The sequence below is a fragment of the Rutidosis leptorrhynchoides genome, chromosome 8 (genome assembly GCF_046630445.1).
Source record: "Rutidosis leptorrhynchoides isolate AG116_Rl617_1_P2 chromosome 8, CSIRO_AGI_Rlap_v1, whole genome shotgun sequence".
Taxonomy (NCBI): Eukaryota; Viridiplantae; Streptophyta; class Magnoliopsida; order Asterales; family Asteraceae; genus Rutidosis; species Rutidosis leptorrhynchoides.
The window spans coordinates 44,796,353-44,808,021 of record NC_092340.1 but is presented as its reverse complement, the minus strand read 5'-3'; the positions used below and the strand labels follow the sequence as shown (position 1 = coordinate 44,808,021).

General features: G+C 36.9%; 1 non-coding gene across 1 annotated transcript; it reads right to left on the bottom strand.

The window, feature by feature from the left end:
• Positions 1-83: 83 nt before the first annotated feature.
• TRNAY-GUA (transfer RNA tyrosine (anticodon GUA)) lies at positions 84-169 on the bottom strand. The gene is given in 2 exon segments: positions 84-119; positions 133-169. It is a non-coding gene; the product is annotated as a tRNA-Tyr (tRNA).
• Positions 170-11,669: the final 11,500 nt, after the last annotated feature.

Below are 11,669 nucleotides of genomic sequence, written 5' to 3'. Positions count from 1 at the left end.
ATTAGGTCCTCTTTAATTTCGTTATCCGCTAGTGTTTAAATACAGCTGGAACAAAACTGAGGAAAAAAGATGAAAATAAGAAATCCGACCTGCCGGATTCGAACCAGCGACCTAAGGATAGCTATGATCACACTACAGTCCTCCGCTCTACCAACTGAGCTAAGGTCGGTATACACAATTAGTCACCCAATACTAATTATCTTTACTAGTTACAAGACAACACAAAATGCTACTCCGTATTATTAGTACTACATATACTAATTATCAAAGTGAATGTGTCTTTCTATTGTTCGTTCACTATTCAGCAACAGTTACCCGTCACTATTCATCATTTTTTAATTTTTTTTATTTCTCACTATTCATCATTTTAATATTTTTTTTCCCAGATTCCTATTCGCCGAGAACTGTTCATCATTTTAATTTTTTTTTTTTTTGCCTATTATGTCTTTATCATTTGAAGAAAGTTGATAGTATACATAAATACATACACTCGCTATTACACGGTTTAAAACATATAATATTTTTTATTTTTTTAGTTAAATTGCTAGCACTTTTCAAGCAGTAGCGCGCGAATCTCACCTTTCTTGTTTCACACATAAATAAAATGTTAATTTAAATTTTAAGATTTGAATATCAATATGATTTGTTGATTATATACTGATTTATTTTGTTAGATCAATCTTTATTTCAGTTTGATTTATTGATTGATTTTATTTATTTTATGATAGATCAATTTTATTTCGTTTATTTTTTTATGTTAGATCAAGTTAAATGGTGGTGTGAAAAGAAGAGATAAAATTGATCGCAAGCTTTATGTATATTAGAGGCGGGGATGCATGTTGATGCTTTGTCACTAGTAGCGAATTTAGGATTGGTGGTCACTGGTATCACCGGTTAAAATCTAAAAAAAAAAATATTATACTAGATGGCTTATTTCAATGGTGTCACAAAAAAAAATTTACAATTTCACTGATATCACTAGTTAAAAACTCAAAAAAAATTCCACTACATCGCGTATTTCAATAGTATCCCGTAAAACCACGGATCACATCCGCCCATGTTGTCACCCAACTCTTTAAATATGCATATTATAGTGTATTATAAATTATAAATTAATAATGACCAACATTCCCTAATTATAAGTCTCAACATCCCCTACTTATACGTAAATCTTGGCTTCGCCTCTAAGTATATGTTATGACTTGTAAAATAACAGTATTTTTTGTTGATATTTACTATTTAGGCATCCAACTTATTGTTTGTTGGTCAACCAACTGGAACTGGATTTAATTACAGCTCTGATAAACAAGATATTAGGCATGTGAGCAGCGTGTGAGTGATGATCTATATGATCTCTTACAGGTTTGTTCATCTGTCTTGCTGTTAATTACTTAACTGATAATCGAATCAAGCTAGTGTTTTCCTGATGTTGAAAAGAGTATTGTAATAATGCGTGTCCAACAATTGTATAGATATTTCGAGTTTAGGTAACTCGAGATGGGTTCATGCAATGGAATGGAGTGGTCAATAAGAGTTTGAGGCTCCTTTTGAAGTTGATGGTTCTGAAGTTGGCTCGTTTAAAACCCGTGGGCCACCCAGTTTCCTTAAGTTACCCTTCTTTTACTTTTCTTATTCATTTATTTTTATCAGAGGTGACAATTTTGACCCGTTTAATTGGTTGTTTTTTGTTATTTTAAATCTTAAATGGGTCAAGTGCCTCAAAAAAATATCAGTTACAAAGGAGCTAGGTAAATGGGTCAATCTGGTGGCTACTACTGTGATAATATCATTTTTACAACCAGTTACTATTAAAATAGCTGAAAATTATTTCGGGCCAATGTGACTCAACCCATACTCAAACTGAATCCACCCATATTATAAAAATTCTATTATGGATGGAAGGGTTAAAATTCATGTGGGGCATTGTTTCATTCCAGTGCTATTGCTCTTTCCTAACTCACAATAGGTGTCTATTTCCAATAGCTGTTTTGATTTCCTATAATAATTTTGATGTACATATGTAGTGCCATGTACCGTATGGTGTCTTATTTGATTTGATGTGCCATTTTTGGAATTATATTTTACATGCTGTCAATTGCGAAATATTTCTTGTTATAACTAAGGGTGTATAATATGATTTTGGTAGTAACTGTTCTCTGATTATTACTGCTACTACTTTCATGATAGTAGTTGTGCTGGATCTTAGCAGCAACAACCATGTTAAAATACATGGATCAGATAATCTTATAGAAAGCTATGATCATTTTGTTGGTTAGATGTAGGTCAATTACTAAAGTACGTGACCACTTTTTGCCTCTGTATTTACAAATTTCAGTTCCTCATATGATGGCCATGATGATGATGACATTCGCGATGACACTACTGGAAAGGATACGAAGAATATTTCCCGTCTTCCAACATGGCTTCTAGAATCCACCCCTAACGAATTTGTTGTATGAACTGTACTTTATATATAACCTGACATGTAAATTCGACAAGGTTTTCTCTTTTCAAATAAGATGTGATATTGGTTTCTAATAAATTAGAGGAAACAATGAGAAAAGTGAAGCTCCTATTCATGTTAAGTATTTGCAGACTATGGTTGAATGCCTTTGCATGCTTGGCATAGTTGCAGCTGCTGGTGCTACTATTTGGTATTTTTATTTTTTTTTATCTATTTTACTTCTTGTTGCTTGAATAATTTACTAAATGCTATGTATTTTTTTGGGAAATGAATACATTTATGAAGATTTTTTAATGTAATTCGCTCTTCAACAAATTCTATTGGTTAATATTCAACTATGTAGTCAACATAGTACATGATTTTATCACTTCAATTCCGTATGTTATATTTCAAATCAGTACAGTTATGTTAAACTTCAGTTACATCTTTTATTGTCAGCCAAAGATTGAGAGCGACAATTCATGAGATCATCACTTCTAAGATTGAAGCTCGGGCAGAATATGTAAATTCTTTCAGGTCTGGTGTTGGCCAAGCTCAGGGCCGTCTTAACAATTTGAAGGTATTGGGCGAAAACAAAATTAAGCACCTTATACACGTTAAATTTTATATTACATTCAAAAAAGATAATACTTAAATTGATCAATACGCAAAAAGTTCTCAAGACATACGTATCAAAATGTGTTATTCTCAAATATTTGTTCTCTAACAGTTTTTTATTTGATTTAATTGAATACTTTGAGAATATATTCAAAACTTTGGGCCCTTCTAAATTTTTGAGCCCTGAGCGGTTGCCCATCTTTCCATGCCCGGACACGCTTTTGGCTAAGCTGCTCGAACAACTACAAAAGGTCTTCAGTATGTAAACGCGCAATTGTAGAGCTACAATTTATCAGAAGAAAAACATAAAATGGGACATCTATAACTAGATCTCTATTAGCGGTTAATGGTGCGCCATATGGTTTGCACGCATAAAGAACCATTGTAAGACAGGAAAAATCGTTTAAAAGGCATAAAAATAACATCAGAAGTATTTTTTATTATATCGCTCAGCGTTTTACGTAATAAATACACTTTTAAAAAGCATAGTACAGGGCGCCTAGCGTTTTGCGTAAGCCCCGAAGGCTGCTTTCTATGCTTACCATAATTTGGAATCAGATTCGATGTCATTTGAAGATTTCCAGCCTACAATCTAGAAGCCCACCTTCTAGATATTCAAAGTAGGCAACCTTGACAACTCATATGGAGGTAGCAAAGTTGATGACGATGACGGCCGCCAACCTTCTCCGTTCACACCATTCCACCGCCATAGAATTTTTACTATAAATAGAGGTGCAAACCTCAGTTGTAAATCATCCCAAATCATTCAGAGAAGTGTAATCACAACCTAGAGTGTGTGTGTGAGCTTGAGAGTTTTTTTTTTGTAAGAGTTTTGTAATACTCTGTAAATCTATTCTTGTGAGTAATAGAGTTGTTTTTCTCTCAAATTTATATCTCCCAACGTCCAGGCGATCCCCTCTTCCTAACAAGTGGTATCAGAGCTTGGTTAGAGACGTTGGTTGAGTTTTTGGGTTTTCGGAAGTTTTCTCAAAATTCAATTTTGAGTGTACCATTGGATTCGTCTCGTCGAACCGAGTCCAACGCAAAAAACGGCGACTTAAACGGAGTTATAACGAGCCCAGAAAACGCGGTCAAAGTTTGGTCAACTCGCCGGAATCTCGCCGGAGAATACGACCGGTGCCGGGATTTTTGCCGGAGAAGACGATCACTGTAGCAATTCACTGTAGCAGATGGCGGCACTGTAGCAGTCACTGTAGCAGTCACTGTAGCAATTCACTGTAGCAGATGGCGGCACTGTAGCAATTCTGAAATTTTACAATTTGGTCCCTGAAATTTTCAGAATTTCATTCTTGGTCCCTGAAGTTTATAAAAATTATAATTTTGCCCCGTAAGTGGAATTTAAGCAGCGAAGTGTCTATTCCACCATTTTCAACCGTTCCGGACGTAACGGTGATTTCTGTTTTCTACAATTCAACCCCGTTTGTATTGAAAAATTATTTGTAAGGTGATAATGTCCACAGAAGAGTCAACATCATCTTTCGGAGCTATGATTGTAACATCCCGCACTTTTCCGTTAAATTATTTTTAACGCCGTCTTTTTCTTTTTAATAATACCCTTCGTATCTATATTCGTATCCTTTGTTAAGTAACGTTTTAAAAATTCTCGTTATCGGATTGTAATATCTCCCGTACTCCCGTGTAACTTAAAATAATTCGTTCGGTTATTTCTCGCACCCGATTCAAAGTTGAGGGACCAAACTCGCCAAAGGATCAAACCTTTGACTAGGTCAAAGGGTCAACTCTCCCTTTCATCCATTCATTTCACCTCCTCTTTCTTTTTACTACTTTCAAATCCTCTCAACATTCAACCACAAATTCATCATCTAAATCCGGATTAGGGAGCTAGCAACAAAACAAAATACATATTCGTGATCCCCTCTTCATCCTCTTCGATTTGATACCAACTTCATCACTTTTGGGTAACATTTCTAAAACACTAGATTTCCTTAAATTCGTGTTCTTGACTTAAAAGTGTGTTCATTAGTGTCTATGGCTCATTGTGATGTCGTGTATGTAATTTGTATGCTCGATTTGTTGTTTTTGGTGTAACTAGTTCATTATGAAAATTGCTTGCTAAATCTTTGATTTTGGATGATCAAATGTTGTTAGATTGTTAAAGTGCATGTTTTAAAAGTGTTACTAGCATCATTAGCTTCATGTTGATGTATAGGTTGATTAAGGAAACTTCATTAACATGATTATTGTTTTTGTGATGCTTGACTAGGGTTTGATAAGCTTTAGATAAACTTTTGATGCGTTGAATGCTTGTTAACGTCATTGATAAGTGTTTAGTTGTATTACATGCTTCATTACCTTCGAAACGGCATATCATATGTATAAATTAGATTCCCGAGTCTTGAATTGCAAATTGATGAACTTGAAACTTGAAATGAACCTTTATTGATCACTTGACGGGATTTCGGTTATTGTATCTGATGTTTTTGCTTGATGAAAAGTGCTTAGATGTGTTCCTTGTCGAAAGAGCTTTCCGATGATATAAAATACTTGTTCTAATTGTTAGCGGATCATAAAAATGTGATTGTTTGATATTTGGTTCGTGCACTTAGAAAATGCAGCAAACAGGGCCTGGAGACCAACCAGGACGCCGTCCAAAAACTCAGGACGCCGTCCCACTTTTAAAACCTGGACGCCGTCTAGGAACTCAGGACGCCGTCCCACTCTTCAAAACAGGACGCCGTCCAGATATCTGGGACGCCGTCCCAATAGCCTAAAACTGGCTGTTTGCTTAGCCATTTGACGAAAAATGTTTGGGATGTCCTAGACCTCCATTTCACATGATAATTGTTCTAACATGCTTATATATGATTAAAAACCTTAGAAAAATAGTTCGAGACCCGACCCGAACATGTTGAATTTTCCGTTGACCTTGACCCGACCAAGTTTGACTTTTTGCCATACTTAATCAAATGCTTATGCAATCCTTCTAATATGATTCTTTACTTGTATCTTGCATGAAACTTGACAATTTGATTCACATGCTACTTAATCGAGTCGTAACGAGCCATAGGACTAATTGAACAACTTTGACCGATTGTGTTTACCGTTATTGATATAACCTATATGTTTAGGTCAAGACTAGCTTTGTCTTTGCACGCGTTTACTTGTCGAAGTACTTTATTAACTCTTGCACTCAAGGTGAGATCATAGTCCCACTTTTTCAATCACTTTTATTCTTTACATCGTGGGCTGAGAAACACATACATTTCATATTTATTTACTTTTCATGCTTTTACATTGTGAACAAATACGAATACAAAGATGCATACGAGTTTGAACAAAAGTCCTCAATCCAATTATCATTAGTTCCACTTGCAGGGTGTAAGTGTAAGCGTGTAATTATGTTGTGTGGCCATACGGGTTTAACAAACCCTCATTCAGACGGTTCGCTACCGTTAGTGAATGAAATATAATTTCAACAATGTATAGTGTAAGTTCTAACACTAAATTCAAAATTCAGAGGGAAGATTCGGTTAAGCCTTGATAATTGGGTGCTCGTGATACAAATACTATTTTGGAATGTGAACGATTCTGGTTGAACAATTCTTAAAGAACCTTGTGGTTCAATACAATTTACTTGCTAAACCTATGATTTCACCAACGTTTCCGTTGACAGATTTCTATGTTTTTCTCAGGTCTTGCACGATATGTGATACATGCTTCCGCTCATTATTTGATACTTGCTTTGGATGTCGAGTATACATGCTTTTCAGGGAGCGTCTTTTGACTTTACTTTAAACCGTGTCGCCTAGATTTCATTTGTACTTATAACCTTGTAACTTAACTTTTGGTTGAACAATTCTTGTAAACTTTGAAACAATCTTTATTTTGAAATGAAGGCGACATATTTTGGTCAAACGTTATCTTAAAGACTTATAATCAGGTAATGGGACCCACGTAGCCGACGCCGTCACTTGACGATTTGTCGGGGTCGCTACAAGTGGTATCAGAGCCTTGGTTGTAGGGATTTAGAGTTCATTTGTGTCCACCCCGAGTCATAGGGTACATAGGTGAATCTAGACTACAACCGGCATATAGACTGAAGTAGGAATTACTTGACTATTTGTGCATTTATACTCGAACTCTTCTATCATATCTAACTCGTATTCGATCTTGATCTTACGTTAATAAATTTTGTTGACGCGCCACCTTGACTTTATGAAGTAATGTTAAATGCACATGAGAATCAGGGTAATATAATTTCCGGGATTATATTACGGTGATTCACATGGACGTTCCGACATTATGACATAAAGAATTTAAGGCGAGTCAAGGATAATTTTCTCTTATTCTTTATTCCATATCGCGGTTAGTATTATTTAGAATACTAACCAACGATATTTTTGTGTCATGAAGGAACAATGGCTCGTCGACGCGCTCCTCCCGAAACTCCCGAACAAGCCCTCCAACGTATGATAGCCACCGCCATAGGTGCGGCTATGGCTAGTATCTCCTCCGACATCAATAACAACCACAACCACAACAACCATGGAACCGGTAATTCAAACGAGGGTTGCTCCTACAAAACTTTCATGGGGTGCAAACCTCACACCTTCGATGGGACCGGAGGACCGGTTGTGCTCACCCGATGGTTTGAGCAAACAGAAGCCGTTTTTAGCATAAGCGGTTGTCGGGACCAAGACAAAGTCAAATATTCCACCCACACTTTTGCCGGTATCGCCCTCACATGGTGGAATACGTATGTGCTGTCGGTGGGTATCGATGAAGCTCACACTCTCTCATGGGCCGACTTAAAGAAAAAGATGATCACCGAATACTTCCCGCGCGAAGAGACCCGTAAGCTCGAACACGAACTAAGAACTTTAAAAGTGGTCGGGAATGACCTAAAGGCATATAATCAACGATTTTCTGAGCTATCCTTGATGTGCCCAAACCTCGTGACCCCCGAACCTCTAAGGGTTGAACTTTACATGGATGGTCTTCCCAAGAACATCAAACAAGGAGTAATGTCATCCAAACCCAGTAATCACCAAGAGGCCCTGAGTATGGCCCGTCAATTGATCGAAACGGTAGACGAGATTGAAGTGCCGGCACCTAAAGCCGAGGATGAGTCGGGTGACAACAAAAGAAAATGGGAAGCCCCCCAATCAAGCAATTACAACAACCTCGCCAAGAAGCCCTTCATCCCCAACGGCAAGAAAGGTTATACCGGACACCTACCGTATTGTAACGAGTGCTACAAACATCATTTAGGTGAATGTGGCAAACCATTTTGCTTGAAGTGTCAAAGAAGTGGCCATGTAGCCCACGATTGTAGGAATACCGCTCCCGTCGCCCAAAAGGAGCACAATGCACCCAAGACGGGTGTTTGTTTTGAATGTGGCCAATCGGGTCATTTTAGGAGTGCGTGCCCAAATAAGAAAATCAACCCCAACGCACGCCGTTAAACTTTCAACATCAACGCCTAGGATGCCCGAGACGACGATGGACTAGTCACGGGTATGTTTCTTCTCGAAATTCTCACGTTTCATGTTTATTCGATTCGGTTACCGTTAGACGTTTTATAAACAAGTCTTTGACTCGTGCTCTTTACATTCCACTTTTTCCCCTAGATACTACTTAGACGATTTAAGTGACCAACGGAAAAATATTGTGTGCCTATGAATTTTATTGGAGGATATACATTAAGACTTTTGACTTGACACCTATAGAACTAGGGGCTCGGAACATATTCGTTAAAAAAAAAAAAAAAAAAAAAAAAAAAAAAAATGTTTCCCCATCATCTTGTATAGATTATTGTGAACTGAGTAATTTTCGGTTGGAAACCGATACCCTCTCCCTCGCATCCATGACCTCATGATTTTTGCACGAATCCCGTATGTTCCAAATCGACCTCCGTTCCAGTTATCATCAATTGGGGGTTAAGTGAGACGATGTCTCCTAAGCCACTTTCCGAACTCGCAACGTTAGTTGTAAATCTCTCTTAGTACCGCTTGATTTATTTAGGGCTCGCCCGTATCCATAAACCTCTTGAACCGCTTATGCAAATTCATATAGACTAATCTGTTATCGTATTTATAGATGACATCTTAACTTATTTAAGTAAAGAAGGAAAACGAACAACATCACCATCTTACGCTCGAACTTTTGAGAAAAGAGCAACTTTATACCAAATTCTCCGAGTGAGAATTTCTGTTGAACGAAGTCCAATTTTCTAGACCATGATGTTAATGGTCAAGGCATTACAATCAATCTCGAAATCAAGCCACATGTAATCAGGAAACTCTCCCAACTCAGACTTGTATTCGTAAAAATCTTAGATCTCACCGGTTGTTACCGAAGATTCATTTCTGACTTTTCTTGTGTTACACAACTTTAAACCTCTCCGTGTTCGAACCTTGAGCGTGATTCTTCACACCAACAATTCTAGTTAAAATCGTATAGCAACAGATGGAACTCGAACATGGAAATATTTCTATTTGAACGCCGAAAGGCATACTCTCTCGACTCAAAAATCAACATAACTAAAATTCGTTATTTTACACGAAGAATTCGAATACTAAATTGTGGATCCGATCAATCTTCTCGTCATCACATACCACACTACATACCTCTGTTATTTCACCGTCACCGTCTGATATTACTGGAATTTAAGATAACACACAATCCAACGATACTTCACTCTTCTTTGACTTAACGCCCTTGTGTTTCTGATAATCGGTCAACTATTATTCAACCCCGAACTATACAACTACGTGTACTACCTCGTTTCTCTTTCAGACTTCAACTTTTGACAACTAGAGGCACGTTATGGCAACCTCGAGATGTAAACTCATCCTATTCTAAGTCCTCATTTCGCTACTATCTTTACCGTTCGCATTTCCGTTTAAAGAAACTCCTTGTAACATTTCTCCATGGATAGAGAAATTCCTCATATTACCTTAGTATTCGCCACGAGGGTGAATAGTCCTAACGAACATTTTTTTTTCTCGAACCCTAACTGACTTGTTCAAACATATCTTAAGAGATCCTATTCTAACACGGTGTACCATTGCCAATTACCTCGGATCAAAATACTCGTATCACTTCTAGTTTTGCAAGAAACCTTGGAAACCCACTTGGACATACGTACCGCGTATCTCCCACAAACAGACGAACCGAACAAACGAACGATTTACGTCTTCGAAAGACATGTTACAGACTGGTATTGTCACCTTCAGTAATTCCTCTTACAACGACAGCTATCACTCGTATATTAACACAGCAATTTCCGAAACCCTATATGACCGCAAATGTCATACCCCTATTCGTTGGACCAACGCATGTGGCAAACAAACACCGAAATCTGAACTACATCAGGAAACAACAATTGAGATCATTCAAGTCCGAGAAGGGCTCGAGACGACCCGTAGTCGCCAAAAGAGTCATACCAAACTTAGATGAAAACCTCACAAATCCCAGTGTGTAACCGCGTAATATTGAGAAACCGCACCTTGGAAAGTTGTAATCCATTTTGGGAAATCGAGGAGGGTTATATTCGCAATATTTAACCTTTTGAAACTTTGGGGCGTATTTGAAATGTCCCGTTCTTATTGATTAAAAACGTTCCATATTAATTGATTTCGTTGCGAGGTTTTGACCTCTATATGAGACGTTTTTCAAAGACTGCATTCATTTTTAAACAAACCATAACCTTTATTTCATCAATAAAGGTTTAAAAAGCTTTACGTAGATTATCAAATAATGATAATCTAAAATATCCTGTTTACACACGACCATTACATAATGGTTTACAATACAAATATGTTACAACAAAATAAGTTTCTTGAATGCAGTTTTTACACAATATCATACAAGCATGGACTCCAAATCTTGTCCTTATTTAAGTATGCGACAGCGGAAGCTCTTAATAATCACCTGAGAATAAACATGCTTAAAACGTCAACAAAAATGTTGGTGAGTTATAGGTTTAACCTATATATATCAAATCGTAACAATAGACCACAAGATTTCATATTTCAATACACATCCCATACATAGAGATAAAAATCATTCATATGGTGAACACCTGGTAACCGACAATAACAAGATGCATATATAAGAATATCCCCATCATTCCGGGACACCCTTCGGATATGATATAAATTTCGAAGTACTAAAGCATCCGGTACTTTGGATGGGGTTTGTTAGGCCCAATAGATCTATCTTTAGGATTCGCGTCAATTAGGGTGTCTGTTCCCTAATTCTTAGATTACCAGACTTAATAAAAAGGGGCATATTCGATTTCGATAATTCAACCATAGAATGTAGTTTCACGTACTTGTGTCTATTTTGTAAATCATTTATAAAACCTGCATGTATTCTCATCCCAAAAATATTAGATTTTAAAAGTGGGACTATAACTCACTTTCACAGATTTTTACTTCGTCGGGAAGTAAGACTTGGCCACTGGTTGATTCACGAACCTATAACAATATATACATATATATCAAAGTATGTTCAAAATATATTTACAACACTTTTAATATATTTTGATGTTTTAAGTTTATTAAGTCAGCTGTCCTCGTTAGTAACCTACAACTAGTTGTCCACAGTTAGATGTACAGAA